The 20,256-nt window shown below is 41.0% G+C and overlaps 1 protein-coding gene across 1 annotated transcript in view; it reads left to right on the top strand.

Annotated features, from left to right (window-relative positions):
• Positions 1-20,256, top strand: part of LOC139155793 (dystrophin-like) — a 583,469-nt gene that overhangs the window by 74,694 nt on the left and 488,519 nt on the right. The gene's annotated exons all lie outside the window — the stretch shown is intronic.

The raw sequence follows: 20,256 nt of genomic DNA, 5'->3' as shown, positions 1-20,256 counted from the left end.
AGTCCTACTTCTCTCCCCGCAGCTAAAAACTCAAAGCCTGTCTCCTGCCGCCCGGTTTAGCCAGGACACGAGCGGCGAAGTGACACCCCCCACCCCAGCACTTTGAATCCCGCCGCAAGGTAAACTTTGGGGCGGGGCGGGCGGGGCTCTTTTGTGCCAGTCGGGGAGGCGGCGGTGGCTGCAGCAGAGGCGGGCGGGGGAGGCCGGCCCGTCGGAGGGACGATGCGGGCGGCGGAGACAGGCAAGGTCCCGCCCGCCCCCCGCCCGCTTGACCCCGGGGGGCTGAAGAGAGCCGGGCGGGGGCTACTCCCCCAGCCGGTTAACTTGAAGCGCTCGATTAACCGGCTGGGGGAAGGCAGGGCATTTGCCTCCTCTTTCCAGCTGAAGGAAAAGCAGACAACTGCCTTTCCCTCGGTCGCTTCCCGGAGACCGCTTTGGAAGAGGGGGCAACTGCTCCCAGTTAAGAAGCAAGAATCCACCCCCTAGCCAAACGGCTTTTTTCGTGTTTAGCGCTCAAACGCCGTGCTAAATAGGAAAAAAGCCATTTGGCTAGGGGGTGGATTCTTGCTTCTTAACCGGGAGCAGTTACCCCCTCTCCCAAAGCGATGTTCCAAAGCGGTCTCCGGGAATCGACCAAGGGAAAGGCAGTCGCCTGCCTTTCCTTCAGCTCTAAAGAAGCGGCAACTGCCCTGCCTTCCCCCAGCCGGTTAACCGAGCGCTTCCCGGAGACCGCTTTGGAACATTGCTTTGGTTGTTCCTGCCTCTCCTGCAGCAGAGAGAAGCGGCAAATGGCCCAGCCCTTCCCCCAGCGCTTCGGGAAGGTGCCGCCTGTCTTCGCTGTAAGAAAGGCAGGTGCATCCAAAGCATGCGGGGAAGCGGTTGGGGGAAGGGCTGGCCATTTGCCGCTTCTCTCCGCTGCAGGAGAGGCAGGAACAACCAAAGCAATGTTCCACGAAAAAAGCCGTTTGGCTAGGGGGTGGAAGTGAAAGTGAAATGCCGGCGGCTCTAGCAGCTGCTACAAGCAGCATTTCACTTTCCCTCCCAGGCAAAAAGATGCCGGCATTATGGGCTGATGGGGCCGGACTTCCCAGGCGGAAGGCGTGCCCCTCTCCCCGGCATCTTTTTGCCTGGGAGGGAAAGTGAAATGCCGCTCGTAGCAGCTGCTAGAGCCGCCGGCATTTCACTTTGCCTCCCAGGCAAAAAGATGCCGGCATTCTGGGATGATGGGGCCGGACTTCCCAGGCGGAAGGCGTGCCCCTCTCCCCGGCATCTTTTTGCCTGGGAGGGAAAGTGAAATGCCGGCGGCTCTAGCAGCTGCTACGAGCGGCATTTCACTTTCCCTCCCAGGCAAAAAGATGCGGGGAGAGGGGCACGCCTTCCGCCTGGGAAGTCCGACCCCATCAACCCAGAATGCCGGCATCTTTTTGCCTGGGAGGGAAGGTGAAATGCCGCTCGTACCGTGGGCGGGCGCGCGCGGGGACCCCAGCTTCGCTTCCCAGCTGGGAAGCGGCCCCAGCAATGGCGTGGGCGGGCGGCGCGCGCGCGGGGAAACCCCAGGCGCGAGCAACGGGGTGGGCGGGCGAAGGGCGGTGGAAGTAAAAACACCATCTGCGCATGTGCAGATGGTGTTTTTACTTCCGCACCGCTACTTCGCGAAAAATCGATCATCGCTTGGGGTCCTGGAACGGAACCCTCGCGATGATCGAGGGTTCACTGTAATTCCATTAATCTTTCTATTTGAAATGCTTCTCTATATAGTACCAAGCATGGGCTCCCCCGCCCACCCCTCTTTCTCTTGGGCAAACTGCCATTTTTTTCTTATTCTAGGCCTTTTGTTTCCTTCAATCCAAAAGTTTAATTTACTATCCCATTCTCTCAGTTTTGCCCCAGGGAGGGTACCTGGTAAAACCTGAAACAAATACATCATTTTTGGTAATATTATCATTTTAAGGGCTCTGATCTTGGCAATTATTCCCAACCTTTCCCCCCTCCAATTTTTTATCTGCTTCTGAATTTTTTTCCATATTAAATTATAGTTGGCTGTCGCAATTTTTATCGGATTCTTAAACAACCAGATTCCTAAATATTTCATTTTTTTACATCCTAGTTTCAAACCTGATACTTTTTGTATCTCAATTTGCTCTTTTGGGCCTGTGTTTAAACAAATTATCTCCGATTTCTCTATATTAACCATAAGTCCCGATTGGTCTTTAAATTCCTGGAGCAATATCATTATTCTTTTCATCATTTCGATTGGGGTCTCAGACATCACTATAGCATCATCTGCAAATAAATTTAATTTCAATTCAAATTTTCCTATTTGATAACCTCTCCATTCCTTATCATTTCTAATTTTATTTGCTAAAACCTCAATTGCCAATGCGAATAACATTGGGGATAATGGGCAACCCTGCTTAGTTCCATTCTGAATTTTAATTGTCTCTGTTCTGTTACCATTTACTCTAATATGGGCTAAATTATCCTTATAAATTGTTTCTATAGTTCTACAAAATGAATCTCCCATATTTAAATCTTTGCATAATTGAAACAGGTAATCATGGTTGACTTTATCAAAGGCTTTGTACACGTCTAATTTTAAAATACTTAGTTTTCTTTTGGTATTGGTAGCATGGTGTATAACATTAACCACGTTTCTAATTGGTTCATAAATCTTCCTTCCTTTAACAAATCCATATTGGTCTTCTCCAATTACCTTTGGTAAGATATTCTCTACCCTGTTTGCCAATATTTTCATAAATATTTTATAATCCTGATTAAGTAAGCTGATAGGGCGATAAGAACTTGGGTCTGTTAGATCACGATCCGGCTTTGGGATAGTTATAATTTCTGAAATTTTCCACGTCTGTGGAGTTTCAAAAGTCTCAATTACATTGTTAAACATTTTTTCTAAATACGGTAATAATTCATTCATATAAGTTTTGTAATATTCAGCAGTAAAACCATCTGGACCTGGAGCTTTAGCAGGTTTCAACCCTTTAATAACTCTAGATATCTCATCATTTGTTATTTTTGCATTTAACATTTGTCTATCTTCTTCCGTTAATTTCTCATTAACCTCTATGGTTTGCAATGTAATATATTCTTTTTTATATAAATTCCAATAAAAGTCACTCATTATTTTTTCCATTTCTGCATTACTACGTTTTATTACACCTTTCTTATCCTTTAAAGCAGAGATATGGGATTTCTCTTTTCGTTTTTTCAAATAATGTGCCATTTGTTTCATTGATTTGTTCCCCCATCCTCTGATTCTCTGTTTTACAATCATCTTCATTTTATTCCATCTTTCTTCATCAAGTGATTGTAATTTCTTTTTCTTAGATAATAGTAATGTGTTCCAAGCTCTATTTCTTGTAATTTTTAAAGTTTCTTGAATTAAATCTATTTCTTTTAATAGGCTTCCTCTTTCAACTTCCCAGGATTTCCTAATAAAAGCTTCAGTGCTAATACACTTACCCCTCATGACAGCCTTATGTGTATCCCAAACTATTGTTTGCTTAACTTCGCCTGTTGCGTTAATACTAAAAAATTCACTCAGTTCCTTTTGTAATTTAAGTCTATTTTTCTCACTAGCTGAAACCACAGGATTATATCTCCAAATCCTTTGTTGCCTACCAACGTCTATCTCAATCACTGCTAACAGTGGGGCATGGTCTGATAACCAAATGCTTTTAACTTCTACTTTCTTAAGTTGTACCTCAGCTGTTTTATTAATTAATATATAATCAATGCAACTGAATTTATTATGTCTTGCTGAGTAAAATGTATCCCTGTTTACTATATTTTCATGTAGGTCCATCATATTAATTTTATTTAAATGTAACTTTTTCTTTTCTCCCCTCCCTGCTGTTAATTCCATGTTGAAATCGCCTGCTAAAATCTCTGTGCCTTCTGCAAAATTATCTAATTTACGCTTTACATTCATTATGAATTGTTTTGCATTTACATTGGGAGCATAAATTACTGCTAAAGTTACTAACTTATTATTTATTTTTCCCTTGATAAATAGCATTCTACCGTCTTTGTCTCTTTTAATATTAATTAATTGAAATAATAATCTTTGATTAATCAAGATGGCGACTCCTCTGGATTGTGCCGTCCCTCTCGACTCGTAAGCCCTTTGCCACTCATCATTTGTAACTAATTTATCTGATTTTCCCCTTCCTTTATGAGTTTCTGATAAAAATAAAATATCAGCTTTACTGTCCCTAGCCAGCTTCATGATTCTATAATGTTTTTTCTGTGATGAGAGACCATTTATGTTTAACGATAATAACACTGTTTCACCCATTTACATGATTTTAAATATATCCATTCTATATTTTTACAATTGATTAAAAATTTATGTTTTTCCTATCAGTTTTCTTTGATCTGTTAATAATTTACCTAGTATATTATTGTCCTTTCTAAGTATATATATTGTTTTATCTTTATGAAACCTTGACTTAATTTGTGTATATTGCCACCAGTCTATAACCATGCCTGCTTCCAACAAATCTTGTTTTGTTTTTAAATTCCACTGATTGTCTACTAAGTCTTTATATTTCCAAATTTTCTTGTACTAAGTTTGGGGGAATTATAGCTTCAATCGAAGATATCCATTCAGGCATGACTAAAAAATGATTTTTTTTTACATCGTTCCAAACATCTATAAGTGCCTTTCTAATAATATGTCTCTTAAAGTAAGAATGTGTTTTATACTTTTCATACCATATAAAAGCATGCCATTCTAGCATTAAATCATATCCTTCTAAATTCAATAATCTTCTATTTTGTAAAGTGAGCCATTCTTTAATCCAAGTCAGAGTTGCAGCTTGATAATATAACTTCCAGTTTGGGCAGGCGAGGCCTCCTCTTTCTTTTATATCCTCTAATGCACATTGTTTTATTCTAGGTTTTTTGTTTTGCCATATACATTTTTTTGTTATTCTATTTAATTCTATAAAGAAGTCTTTTCCTGGGTTTATCGGGATTGTTTGAAATAAAAATAATACTTTAGGCAGAATATTCATTTTAATTGTGGAAATCCTGCCTAACAGTGACAGTTGCAAGTTATTCTAGATCGTTAAGTCATTTTTAATTTTCTTTAAAAGTTTGGTATAATTATCTTCTTTTAATGTCATAGACTTTGCTGATACCCAAATGCCTAAATACTTTACTTTTTTAGTTATTTCCATGTTTGATTTTATTTCTAGTTGTTTTGTCTGAAAATCTGTCATATTTTTATTTAATATTTGTGTCTTGCTTTTATTAATTTTTAAGCCGGCCATTGTTCCGTATTCTTCTAATAAGTCTATTAACTTTAAAATGGAATTTATTGAGTCTTCAGGTATAAAAACAATGTCGTCTGCAAAGGCCTGTAATTTATATATTTCTTTCTTAATTTGTAAACGTTTTATATTTTTGTCTTTCCTTACCTTTATCAATAAAGCTTCTAGTGTTAAGATAAATAATAGTGGAGAAATAGGACAGCCTTGTCTAACGCCTTTTTGTATCTCAAATTTTTCTGTTTGATTATTATCAAGAATAATTTTAGCTGTTTGAGTAGAGTATATAGCATCAATTATGTTAAAAAAATTAGTTCCAAAATTAATTTTGTTACGTTGTAGTTTCATAAAGGACCAATCCACGTTATCAAATGCTTTTTGTGCGTCTAAAAATATTAATGCCATTTGTTTTCCTGGATATTGTTCATAATATTCTAATGTATCTATAATTGTTCTCATATTATTTTTAATCTGCCTGTTTGGAAGAAATCCATTTTGAGCCTCATGTATTATTCCAGTCATAATATTTTTTAATCTGTAAGCATATACTGAAACAAAAATTTTATAGTCCATGTTTAATAATGAAATTGGTCTATTATTTGGAATTTTATCTTTTTCAGTGTCAGGTTTATGTACTAAAGTTATTAGTGCTTCTGACCATGTTTTGGGAATTTTACCATCTAGTATTATATTATTAAATATCTCTAACATGTTTGTTATGAATATGTTACTATTTAATTTATAAAATTCTGCAGAAATAGCATCAGGACCAGTGGCCTTGTTGTTGTTTTTTACTTTTAAGTGCTTGCTGTAATTCGATCATAGTAAATGGGGCATTTAATTTCTGTTGTTGATCTTCTGTTAAAATAGGTAAATCTATTGAGCTTAAAAAATTGAAAACTTTGTCTTCATTTTTATCTTCTTTTTGGTATAAATTTTTGTAAAATTCTAACACTATGTCTTTCTTTTCCTCGATTCTATATTTAAGTATACCTTCACTGTCTTCTAATTTTTTTATTATTCTTGCCTCTTTTTGGTTTCTTAATTGAAATGCTAACCAACGTCCTGGTTTGTTAGCATGTTCAAAATATTCCTGTTTAGCCTGTTTAATATTTTCTGCTAACTGTTCTTGTTCTATTAAATTTATTTTATGTTTAACTAACACTCTTTTCTTTTTATTCTCATCTTCACCTTGGCTATTTTGTGACAATTCTTCTAAATCTTTTAATTCATCCTCCAATTTTTGAAGTCGGTATTTTTTTCTTTATTCTTTTTTGCTGTATAGGATATTGTTAAACCACGTATATATGCTTTAACTGTATCCCATAAATTTTGTGATGTATCTGTATTCTTATTTAAATTTTTTTTAAAATCCAATTCTTTTTCTATCCAGTCTTTGTATTGAGGATCTCGCAAAATGTTTGTATTCATTTTCCAATACCTTGGTTTTTTATTTCCCTTCCAAGTAATTGTCAATGGATTGTGATCTGCCCAATTATTTGTTTCAATTTCAATGTTTGAGACATGCTCAGAAATCTGGGTTGAAATCCATGCCATGTCTATTCTAGTCCAAATTTTGTATGGATTTGAAAAAAAAAGTATATTGTTTATCTGTAGGGTGGCGCTCTCACCATAAATCTTGTAATATTAATTCTGAAATGAGTTTCCAAAAGGTTGTAGGTAAAATTGTTTTCTTTTTCTTATCTTTCTTATTACCTGAATAGTCCATTTGGCTATGGGCTATCGCATTAAAATCTCTAATTATAATCATGTTATCAATAGATAACTCTAATATTTTCTTGTGTAATTCTTTATAAAATATTTTTTGATTTTCGTTTGGGGCATAAATCAATATAATGACGAAAGGTCCTGTTTCTAAAGTTATTTACAAAATTAAAATTCTACCATCATTGTCACTATAAAGTTTCTTAACCTCAATCATTTCATCAATATATACAGCCATCCCTCTCCTTTGTTTTTCAGCTAAACTAGTAAACAAACTACCTAATTTAGGGTTGCATAATAAATTTCTACTCGTATTTTTAATATGAAATTCTTGTAAAATCATAATTTGCGCTCTTAATTTTTTAAGTTTAGAAAATATCTGTTTTCTTTTCCTTGGGTGATTTAATCCATTTACATTTACAGAAAAGATTTTTACATCTGAGTACATTTCTATTTGTAATATTTTTCTGTTTCTCTAGGTTCTCGAAGTCTGGTACTTAATACCAATTCTTGTTATGATTGTGATTGTTTTTTTCTTAGGATCTTGTGTCTCTTCTTCCCCCTTGGACGCCGCTCCCCGCTCTTCCCCTCCCGCTCCAATTTCTTTATATGATACGTCATGTCTATACAGGCCGGATTGCTCATAAAAGGTTCTTGCTCCATCAACAGTTTCTAGTTTTATTCTGGATCTTTGCCAATAGAAAGATACTCCTTCTGGAATGAGCCATCTGAAAATTATTTTTTCTTTGATTAGAATTCTTGTTAAGAAGTAAAATTCTCTCCTGCTTTCACGTACCCTTCTTGGCACTTGTTTTAGTATTATAACATCTTTGTCTTTGTAACTTTCATCTTTTGACCAGTTCAAAATGTCATCTCTTATGGTTTTTCCAATAAATTTAATGTGTACCTCTCTTGGTAGATTATGTTTTCTCGCATAGCTGTAAATTTCATCAATCCTTAATTACATCCTGTGGGTCCATCTGCAGAATCTCGCCTACTATTTCTGCCATTTTCATCTTTTCTTTCTAAGTTTTTATCTTTTTCTTCATGCACATTTTGGAGCCTCAGCCCATGTGAGGCTCGTTGCAGTTCTAAGTTGGTAATAGCTTCGTCAAATCCTCTATTTATCACTGTACTGTGATCCTCAAGTTCATCCATTCTCTTTTCGGCTTTGTCCATTTTGTCTTCAACCTTTTTCATCTATTGTAAATTTTCCTTTAAAGTTTGCTGCATCACTTCCATTTTCCCATCCATTGCTTGTACACTTCCCTTCACATTTTCCATCTCGGCCTTCAAATTACTCATTTCTGCTTTTATGCCTTCATAATGTTTTTGGGCTTCTTCACATGCATCATCTCTGTTGGCGTTCATAGAAATTTGGAGAAAGGCCAATGTATCTTGAATGGTCTGCAAAGATGGTTGTACCGGAGTTTTTTCTTTTTCTTTTCTTTCTCCTTGCTCAACATACTTGTTATTGTTCTTTGTGGTAAGGGAGATGGGGATGGTGAGGGGGAGCTTTGTGGTGTAGCAGTTGTAGTTGTAGTTTGTTTCTTTGAAGTTTTTATAATAGTAGATGTAGTGGACGTCTTGGATGCTTTTCTAGATCTTCTAAAACCTATAAATTTTAATCGTTTCCAAAATGGCATCAATTTAATAATATTACAGTTTCTAATATTATTATTATAAAGATAATATTAAAGAAACAAAATCGAAAAAGATACAGCCAATAGTTAATAAAGACAGGAAAAAACAAAAATTGAAAAGAGATATATCAACAGTATTTAGATAGCTTATATATATAAAGAAGTATTTCCAACACTATGCAAATTTAATTTCCATTTAAAAAATAAAGAACTATAATATCAAATATAATACCAAATCACTAGATCACTAAGTCAATTAATATAATTATTATTATTAAACATTCATTTAAAATCCGTTAAAATAACAAGGGTAAGTAAAAGGGAAAAGAAAAAAAAAGAAAAAATACAATTATTTATAAATCTACTTTGGTACCAAATCTATTTATGTTCTAAAAGTTTTTTTTAAGGTTTAAAGAAAAAAAACCTAAAAGAAGGGGAGAAAAAAGCAGTAAGGGAAAAACAAGCTGAAAATGTATTTAGAACAATTTCTATATATCTGAACAATCCTGAAACATAAAAAGAGACACTTGATATCAAACTGTATGAAACGGAGATACAGAAGTGCAGGGAGCCACCAGACAAAGGGGGGGAAGAGAAAGAATTTAGCAATTCATTTATAAAATTGAGAAAAAAGAAAAGAAAACCTCCAAAACGTTTTTAGTTTGTTCTTCTTCCTAATTTCTATCTGCTCTCTCGGACCTGTATTTAAACACATAATCTCTGATTTTTCCATATTAACCGATAGTCCCGATTCCTGTTTAAACTCTTGTAAAATATTTGTTATACCTTTAATCATCTCCATCAGGGTCTGGGTCAATATAATTGCATCGTCTGCAAATAAATTTATTTTCATTTCTAATTCCCCTATTCTATATCCTGCCCAGGTGTTATCTTGTCTTACCTTATTAGCTAAGATCTCTATTGCTATTACAAATAATTTTGGAGATAAAGGACATCCCTGCTTGGTGCCATTTAATATTTTAATGCTCTGCGTTCTTTGTCCATTCACTCTTATATACGCTTCATTTCCTTTATAAATCTCTTTTATAATTTCACAAAATTTCCCCCCCATATTTAGTTCCTTACATAATTTATATAAATAGCTATGGTTAACTTTATCAAAGGCTTTATACACATCTAATTTCAAAATTCCCAATTTCCTTTTAGTAACGGTAGCATGGTGCATCACATTTATTACATTTCTAATCGGTTCGATTATTTTCCTTCCCTTCACAAATCCATATTGATCCTCTTCAATTATTTTTGGTAAAATATTTTCTAATCTATTTGCCAATATTTTCATAAATATTTTATAATCTTGATTTGCCAAACTGATCGGATGGTAGGACCCAGGCTCTCTTAAATCTCGACCCATCTTCGGAATAGTAACAATTTCTGAAAGCTTCCATGTCTGCGGGATATTACGATTTAACAATATATTATTGAACAGTTTCCCCAAATGCGGGAGCAATACATTCACATAAGTTTTATAAAATTCCCCTGTAAACCCATCTGGGCCCGGTGCTTTGGCTTGTTTTAACCCTTTAATTACTCTAGCAATTTCATCTTGTTTAATTTCTGCATTCAAAATTTGTTTATCTTCTTTACTTACTATTTTCCCAACCTTGAGGACTCCTATCTTCACTTGGTCCTCTTTATACAAATCTTCATATTTCCCCATTATCTTCTCCAGCTGCTGATTACGATATCTAACTACTTCACTAGAGTCTCTCAATGCTAAAATACATGATTTTTCTTTCCTCTTCTTCAGATATCTGGCCATTTGCTACATTGATTTTGTCCCCCAGCTCTGTATTTTTTGTCGCATCATCATTCTCATCTTGTTCCATTTGATCTCATCATACACCATCGTTTCCTTTTCAATTTCAATAAACTATTCCAATCTCTACTTTTAGTTAATCGTAACTGCTCTTGTATCAAATCTATTTCCCTAGTCTTCCTTTCCCTTTCTCTACCCCACCTCTTCCTAATATCTGCTTCCATACATATACATTGTCCCCTCATAAAAGCCTTACATGCATCCCACACAATTGATTGTTTAATATCACCCACATCATTAATTCTAAAATATTCGCATAACTCTTCAATTTCTCTTTATCTTGTTCACTAGCAGTTACAACTGCATTAAACCTCCAAATTCTTTGATTGCATTCCTGACCTATTTCCAATTCTGCTAATAGTGGGGCATGATCTGATAACCAAATACTTTTAATATCTACTTTTTAAACTTGTATATTGCCCCCCCTATTCATTAATATATAATCTATGCAGCTAAATGTATGATATCTTGCTGAATAATATGTACTTCTGTTTGAAATATCTGCATGAAGATCCACCATATTAAGTCTGTTTAAATGTAACGTCCTACTGTTTCCAATCCCATTTGTTAATTGCATATTAAAATCTCCTGCCAAAAAAGTTGAGCCCTCCATAAAGTTGTCTAACTTCCTCTTAGTATTTATTATAAATTGTTTTGTTTTCATATTTGGGCCATAAATTGATGCTAATGTCAGCTTCTTTTGATTTATTTTCCCTTTAACAAATATCCACCTTCGTTCTCTGTCTTTCTGAATTCCAACCTCTTCAAAATTAACCCTCTGATGAATAAGAATAGCTGTACCTCTACTATTTTGCATTCCTCTAGATTCAAACACCCATTTCCAATTTCTATCATTAATCAATTTATCCCTTCCTCCCCGTCTTTTATGTGTTTCTGTCAAAATCATAATATCTGCCTTATATTGCTTAGCCATCCTTAATATCCTAAAACGTTTCAAATCCGATCCCAAACCATTCACATTTAAAACCATTATCTTACACTCAATCATAATATACCAAAACAACCCTTTTCCCCTCTTGTTTTGCCCTTGGTTTAATTTCCCCCCCTTTCCTTACCCCTGTTACCCCCCCCCAACGTGCCTCACCCCGTGCTCCCCCCACCAAAGGGGGGGAGGACAAGAAAAACCCTTGTCCATTAATGAGGCACATTCTATTGATTGCGTTCCCACACAACTAGCTCCTTTCAACCACTTTTAATTGTAATAAAAGAGAAATATTCCCCTCCCACCCTCCTTTCTCCTTTAGATAATTCCTTCTTTAACTTTAACTTCTTTAACCCCCTTTTCCCCCCCTTACACTTCCCCCACCGAATAACAGATTTACAAAAATCCAAAAACATCTCCAAGAAAAAAAATACAAAAAGACAAGGAGAGCCAAATAAGGACACTTTCTGGCTTTCTTCTCACGCTGAGCTCGTGTTTTTCTCTGCTCTCTTCTAATGGCCTCCACCTGCCCGGTTAACTCCTTCAGCTGCTCTTCCCTTTGTCTTTCCTCATCATCTGGGGCAGTGTTTCCCAACCTTTTTTGAGCCGCGGCACATTATTCATATTTTCAAAATCCTGGGGAACATTGAGGGGGGGGGGTAAAAAAAAGTTTGGACCAAAAAAAATATATCTCTTCCTCCCTTTCACTCTATTTTTCCCTCCCTCTTCCTTCCTTCCCTTTCTTTCTCTCCATCCCTATTTCTTCCTTCCTTCCTCTTTTTTGCTCTCTTTCTCTCTCCCTCCTTCCCTCCCTCTATGTCTTTCTCTCTCCCTCCTTCCCCCTCTCTTGCTCTCTCTCTCTTGCTTTTTTTCTCTCTCTCTTGCTCTCTCCCTCTCTGTGTTTCTCTTGCTAGCTCTCTTTCTTTCTCTCTTTCTGTCTCTCTTGCTATCTCTTTTTCTCTCTATCTCCCCGCCTCTTTCTTTTTCTCTCTATCTCTGTCTCTCTTGCTATCTCTCTTTCTCTGTGTGTGTGTGTCTCTCTTGCTATCTCTCTCTTTCTATCTCTCTCTGCCTCTCTTGCTATCTCTTTTTCTCTCTCTCTCTTGCTATCTCTCTCTTTTTCTCTCTCTCTCTTGCTATCTTTCTTTCTCTCTCTCTTTCTCTCTTGCTATCTCTCTCTTTCTCTCTCGCTATCTCGCTTTCTTTCTCTCTCTCTTTCACTCGTTACACAACAACAGCGGCATTGGGCAGTAGCCAGGGGTGACGGCAGAGTTGCTGACTGTGAGCGAGAGCCCTGACGGCAGCAGCTGGACATGCTGCTGGACGCTGTATATGCTGGCACTGCGCTGGGCATGGGCATGGGGCTGGCACCTCCGGCCCAGCCAGCGAGCCAGTGCCAGCCCCGCAGCGCCAGCATGTACGGCGTCCAGCAGCATGTCCAACCGCCACCATTGGTGCCTCCACCCTGGAGCTCCCTCTTGCCACCGCCATCTCCCCGTGATTGCCTGGGGCCGCTGCAGCCGGCACCCTCACGCTCCCACTGCCATTGCCCTCCCGCCAGGCCCCAAAGGACATTGGTTGCCACCCCCGCTAGGGAAGCTCCAGCTGGGCGTGCCACTGCCGGTGCCTCCGCCCTGGAGCTCTTGCCACCGCCATCCCCCAGCTACTACCTGGTGCCGCTGCTGATGGCACCCTCCTGCTCTCGCTGTCGGTGCCCTCCCGCCGGGCCCCAAAGGACACTTGCCGCCGACGCCAGGGAAGCTCCAGCTGGGCGGGGCACTGCCAGTGCCGGTGCCTCCGACCTGGAGCTCCCACTCGCAACTGTCCCCCGACTACTGCCCGATGCCGCTGTTTCCGGCGCTCTCCAAAGAAGGAAGGCGGGGAAAAGGAGGCGCGAAGAATGAAGCTCTTCCACCCAGCTGGAGCTTCCCTAGGAGCTTCATGGCACACCTGCCCATGTCTCGCGGCACACTAGTGTGCCGCAGCACACTGGTTGGGAAACGCTGGTCTGGGGTACTATGACCGTCAAAAAAATCCTCTCCTTCCTCTGCTTCTTTCGTGTCCCTCATAGTTCCTTGTGCTCCAGCTTCTTCAAACTTGATCCCCAGTTGATCAAATAAAGCCTTTCCCTCCTCCAATGTACGTGCCCTGTACATTTTATTTTCTTGGAACACCAAAACAGCAGCTGGAAACCCCCAAGTAAACTTTTTTCCACTTTGATATAAACAGCTTGAAATTGGGCGTAAGGCAGCTCTCGCTCTCAGTTTCCCAAGAGAGATCCCTCAGAATTCTTATCTCATTTCCATCTTGTTTAAGGCAAGCAGGACTCTTCAAAGATTTGTAAACAATCTCCGCTTTTTTTTCACTGACCAAAGCCATAACAATGTCTCTTTGCCTTTCCTTGTTTCTTTGTGGAGCAGCCCAATGCACACGTATTATATATTCCGAGCTGACTTGAACACCAGCTTGCTCATTTATCCAAGCAGATACTGCTTCCATTAAGTTTGAACCAGAGGCAAAGTCCAATCCGAACCCACGCAGACGCAAATTTCTTCTCCTCTGACGGTCCTCCAGATTAGCAATTCTATAATTCATTTGTTTAATTAATTCATCATGATCCTTCGCTTGTTTTTCAACTCTCTGTATTTTCCAGCCAAAACTTCCTCCTCCTTTTTAATCCATTTAACTTCCGAAGTCAGATTTCCAATTGTGGACTTTAATAAATCTCTGCTCAAATCCAGAACAGATGTCCAACAATTTATCCATAGATTCCTGTTCATCCTGTACTTCTTCAAGAAGGATTTATAATATTTTTAAGGGAGAGAATTCCCTTTACATAATATATTAGTTCGGAGCTAGAGGTGAAGTCCCTAGAATTCAATTCGGCACATGCGCAATCCGCTTCCAAACCATTCTACCTCCCTCCCCTGGGGCCCCTTTGGTTTATTCGAGTAATTTTCATGGAACCGCTTGATTATTCTATCAGCCTTGACATCCTGACTCTTTACCCAGGTAGCCTTTGACAGAGGGTACCCCTTCCAATGAATCAGGTACTGTAAATTACCCCAGAAAATGTGGGAATCCAAAAAAAATTTCACTTCATAGTAGGGTTCCCCCTTTATCACTACAGGGGAAGGGGGCGGCTGTGCGTGTGGCTTAATGTTGGACCCGATCACTGGCTTATGCAGGCTACAGTGAAATACAGGGTGGATCCTCCCTAGGATTCTAGGCAATGCAAGCTGCACTCTGACCGGGTTGATTACTTTCACAATTGGGAAAGGGCCCAGGAATTTAGGACCTAGCTTTTTGCTAGGCATCCTTAACCAAATGTATTTGGTAGATAGGAAAATCTTATCTCCCACTCTAAAAGGGGGTTGGGGAGATCAATGTTTATCTGCTTGTTTCTTGTAGGCTTGCGCTGCCTCTGCCAGCACCTTCTTGGTGTCCTCCCATCCTCTCTTCAGCTTCTCCATCCACTCCGCCAACGTGATTGATGAGGGAGGTTGTGTAGGTAGTTCTGGCATGGGAACAAAATCTTGACCACTGGTAACCTGGAAAGGAGTTAGTCCCATGCTGCTGTGTACAGAATTGTTGTATGCTACTTATTTATTTATTTGCTTGTTTTTTTGTTTGGATTTGTATGCTGCCCCTCTCCGAGGACAAGCAGCAATTCAGCCCAAATGTTCTGCTGGTAACTCACATAACATCTGAGGTATTGTTCCACTAGGGCGTTAGCTCTCTCTTATGTTCCATTTGTGGAAGGGTGGAACGCAGAACTAAGTCCGTGGGTGGAACCAATGGTGTGGACAAGTTCTCACCAGAATCTGGCAGTGAACTGGACCCCTCGATCTGATATGGTTCTATGGGGGCTCCATGCAACCTGTAAATGTGTTTTAGGAATAATTTAGCCAGATGTCTGGCTGTGGGTAGCCCCAAACAAGTGATGAAATGGGCTTGTTTGGAGAAAAAATCCATGACAGTCCAAATAACCATGTTGCCCTTGCTGTCGGGAAGTTCCACTATGAAATCCATTGCTATTTCTTCCCTAGGCCTAATAGGGCCTGGCTGGGTGTCAACATGCTGAAGCTCAACCCTGAGAAGATGGAGTGGCTGTGGGTTTTGCCTCCCAAGTACAATCCCATCTGTCTGTCCATTACCATGGGGGGGGATTATTGACCCCCTCGGAGAGGGTCCACAACTTGGGCATCCTCCTCAATCCACAGCTAACATTAGAGCACCATCTTTAGGCTGTGGCGAGAAGGACATTTGCCCAGGTTTGCCTGGTGTACCAACTGAGGCCCTATTTGGACAGGGAGTCTCTGCTCACAGTCACTCATGCCCTCATCACCTTGAGGATCAACTACTGCAACGCTCTCTACATGGGGCTACTTTTGAAAAGTGTTCGGAAACTTCAGATTGTGCAGAATACGGCTGCAAGAGCAACCATGGGCCTTCCCAGATATGTCCATGTCTCATCAACACTCCGTGACCTGCATTAGCTGCCAATCAGTTTCCGGTCACAATTCAAAGTGTTGGTTATCACCTATAAAGCCCTACATGGCATCAGACCAGAATACCCCCCAGGACCGTCTTCTGCCGCATGAATCCCAGCGGCTGATTAGGTCCCACAGAGTGGTCTTCCCCGGATCCTGTCGACTAAGCAATGTCGTCTGGTGGGGCCCAGGGGAAAAGCCTTCTCTGTGGTGGCCCCAGCCCTGTTTCTGGGCCTATGCTTCCTGGTGGCACAGGTGGCACAACCTTTCACATTATCTTCGACTTCCCCTCTAATTCTGGGCCTCCGAGACAGGTGCAATGTTTTCAGGAACCCTAAGTGGCCCCCTAGTCTGGAGTCATGACTCCATTGGAGAATCTCTAATCGCAGGCTGGCAGGCACATACAGTTTGGTTCCCTTCCAAGCCAACCCTTCTCTCAGAGTTAGCAAAGCTGACTTCAAATTGTTCTCCCATTCCCCCTTTCCTGGTGGAAACGATCTCCTGGTCTGGTCTCATGTGAGGACAGGTGCAGCTTTCTCCTTACTTTCAGGATGTGGGGAAGGACATGGTATGATCGGTTGTACCTCTTCCTGTCTCTTGCTATTATACTGTGGTTTTCATGACAGAGCATCAGCAATGAGATTCTTCCCAGTTGGGATATGTTTCAGTGTACAATTGAAATGTCTGAAGTATTGGGCCCATCATACTTGCTTAGGAGAAAGCCTCTGAGGGGTCTTTAATGCTTCAAGGTTTTTATGGTCAGTCCACAATTTGAAAGGAATTGCTCCGCCTTCTAGAAATTGCCTCCATGTCCCCAGTGCTACATGTACAGCAAATGCTTCCTTCTCCCAAATAGCCCACCTCCTCGTGGTGAGGGTTAGTTTCTTGGAAAGGCATGCACAAGGCAGCAACTGTCCCTTTCCATTGTCTTGTAATAACACCGCAGCTATTGCCATATAACTGGCGTCTGACTGGATCACAAACTTCCGCTCGGAGTCAGGATGTTGCAGAATTGACTCCTTTGCAAAATGTCTTTTGAGCCTTTCAAACGCCTTTTGGCATTCTGTCACTCACCTGATTGGCTGAGACAGTCTAGGCTTAGTAACCTCGAACCTTGAGGTTCGACTACTGTAATGCTACCTTTGAAGAGTGTTCGGAAACTTCAGATCATGCAGAATGCGGCTGCGAGAGCTATCATGGGCATTCCCAGATTTGCCCATGTTTCAGCATCACTCTGCAGCCTGCATTGGCTGCCGATCAGTTTCTGGTCACAATTCAAAGTGTTGGTTATGACATATAAAACCCTACATGGCATCGGACCAGAATATTTCTGGGACCGCCTTCTCCTGCACGAATCCCAGCGACCAATTAGGTCCCAGAGAGTTGGCCTTCTCCGGGTCTCATCGACGAAACAATGCTATCTGACGGGACCCTTTTCTGTGGCAGCCCTGGCCCTCTGGAATCAGCTCCCCCCAGAGATTAGGACTTCCCCCACCCGCTTTGCCTTTCGCAAACTTTTGAAAATTCATCTATGTCACCAGGCATGGAGGAATTGATATATCCTTAGCTGCCTTGACTTTATGTATTGTGTGTTTGGATTACATGACTGTTTTTAATAGGGGGTTTTAAAAACTGTTTTAATATTGGATTTGTATATGATGTTTTACTTGTGAGCCGCTCTGAGTCCTCGGAGAGGGGCGGCCCATAAATCTAATAAATTATTATTATTATTATTAGTAGTAGTAGTAGTAGTAGTAGTGGCTGACCCGGTCTTTAGTAGCTCAGTTAAGGGCAAGGCAACTTCAGCAAAAGGTGGAATGAACTGCCAGTAGAAATTTGCAAATCCCAAGAAATTCTGTAATTGTTTGCATTTGCGGGGAGCTTGCCAATCAAGCACAGCCTTCACCTTGGCTGGATCCATCTCTATGCCTTCGTTTGATATGCGGTATCCCAAATAGTCTACTGACGTCTGGTGAAATTTGCATTTGGAAAGTTTTACATAGAGCTTAGCAGCCAAAAGTTTCTTCAAGACTTGCCTCACCAATTTGATGTGGTCAGGAAGAATCACATTGTAGAAGTGTGTATGTAGAACTTCATTTATGTACTGCATGAATACGGCAGGGGCTCCCTTCAGACCAAATGGCATCACTCAGAATTGGAAACTCCCTAATGGGCAGTTGAAAGCAGTTTTCCACTCATCCCCTTCCTTTATTCTTATACGGTAATAAGCCTTCCTTAAATCCAGTATGGTAAAATATTTCTCCTTGGCTAGATCATTAAATAAGTCCTTCATGACAGGAAGGGGATAAGTGTTCTGCACGCACACATTTAAATTTCAGTAATCGGCCATCAGACGAACCCCTACGTCCTTCTCCTTAAAGAGAACGGGGGCTGCTCTCCTGGAATTGGCAGGCTGGATGAATCCCTTTCTCAGGTTGGTGTCTGTATTTTCTCAGCTCTCCCAATTCTTTTGGTGACATTGCGTATATTCTAGATTTTGGGAGAGTTGCCCCTGGTTCGAATTCTATCACACAGTCTGTGGGTCTTTAAGGGGGCAGTTCATTGCAATCTTCCTCACTGAAAACATTTTCCAAATCTCTGTATTCCAGGGGCACCTTTTGGAGATCTGGAAGTGTTACTTCCTTCATTGCAGCCGCTGCTAAGGACCCATCTGGCTCCTCCCGGGGAGGGTTTTTTCTCCTGTCAGTCTCTGGAAGAGGGTTAGAGCCGAGGGGGAGGATAAGCTTGCGATATCCACCCTCCCAACGAATGGTGAGGGTCCATTTGTCCAAACAGGCCAGATCCAATATGACTGCTTCTGACATCTTGGGGGCAACTATTTATCTCAGGAATTTATCTCGGCCTATCCGCAGCTCCACTAACTCAGTCAGGAGCATAGCTTCACCCACTAGAGAGCCATCCACCTGCCGGAACCAGATGGGTTTCGCTAAAGGCCTGGTCTGGATTTTTAACTTCTCCACTATTTTTTGCTGATAAGGCATCACGAGTACCCGGTATTTATCAGAGCCCATATTTCTCCCCCCCCCCCATGGCCATTACTTTAATCCTTACTTTAATGAGGAATGAATGGATGGGCTCACTCACCATTGGGTCATCTTCTCCACCATGCTCCTCATTCCAACCGGGGCTAGTGACACTGCAGAGGGGCTTCTTCAAATCCTCTTTCCGCTACTGGGCTTGGCTCAGGTTTCAGCGGAGAGAGGGGTGTCAAGCAGTCAGTCCCCTTATGGCCAGTCTGGTCACATCGATAGCAATCTATTGCCCTCATGCCCCCTGAGTAAGAGGGGCCCAGCTGGCAAGGGAAAAGGCCGCATCTTAAAGAATCATTTGGTGCATGGCGGGGGGGGAGGTTCTTCTCAGCAGGAATTACATCACCCAAAGTGACCACCATGGCATACCAGTCTTGAATGGCCCAGCTGCCTCCCCCATACAATTCACAAGCCTCTCTCAATTCTGGGTCAAGGGCCAAAAGGTTTTCTGGCCATTCTCTCAGGTTGCAGGCACCTTTTCTGAATTCCTCCACACTTTTTTTCACAGGTCGCCCTAATTGTCTCAATTGATCAATCTGTATCTCTGTCTCTGTCTGTCTTGCCACATCATTCAGCTCAGGGGGGCCCTCGTTATGCAATTTAGAAAGCAGTCTGGGTTCCTCCCACTCCTTCATCCCTTTAGAGAGGCTATAATTCCACTGCCGATTAATTTGGAGCAAATGGTCACCTCTCCCTCCAATCTCAGCTTGGAAAAGCAGCAGGCCAGCTGCAATTGCAGGATCAGGGAGAAGGGGGGCAAGCGAGGGTTGAAATCCCTCCACAGGGAAATTTCTTTGATGTAACAGAGGGTTTTGTCTATGTCCCAATTCACTCAGAGGGTGAGACGCTTGGGTTAAAGGAAAGGCTACATTCTTGTTCAATTTTGCCACATAGAAAGGCCCATGGGGAGATTCAGGAATCCATTGGCATCTCACCCATCCCTCCTCCGGGATATAAATTGCCTCTGGCATCTTCATCTCTGTTCTAGGCTCCCATCTCCCATGCTGGAAACTTCCCTCCCTACCTTCATACTGTTGAATTCTGGGTGGATCCTCCAGGAGAGGGGGTAGAAAATTCCAAGCCCTTCCACCTCCAGGTTCAGGGTTAACCCTCTCTCTTCCATTGCCTTGAGTTACTCTCTAACCATCCCTGGAGCAGATGGATGGGAGTTCAAGTTTTCGAACAAAGGAGAGTGTTGGAATATGCTGTCACCAAACCAAATAGCATCTGAGAAATAAATCACATTCCACTCCTGTGCTCTCACACAACGTTTG

This window comes from Erythrolamprus reginae, unplaced genomic scaffold (genome assembly GCF_031021105.1).
Source record: "Erythrolamprus reginae isolate rEryReg1 unplaced genomic scaffold, rEryReg1.hap1 H_6, whole genome shotgun sequence".
NCBI classification, from domain to species: Eukaryota; Metazoa; Chordata; class Lepidosauria; order Squamata; family Dipsadidae; genus Erythrolamprus; species Erythrolamprus reginae.
Note: the sequence above shows the minus strand (reverse complement) of the source record. Positions and strands in the feature narration are given on the sequence as shown.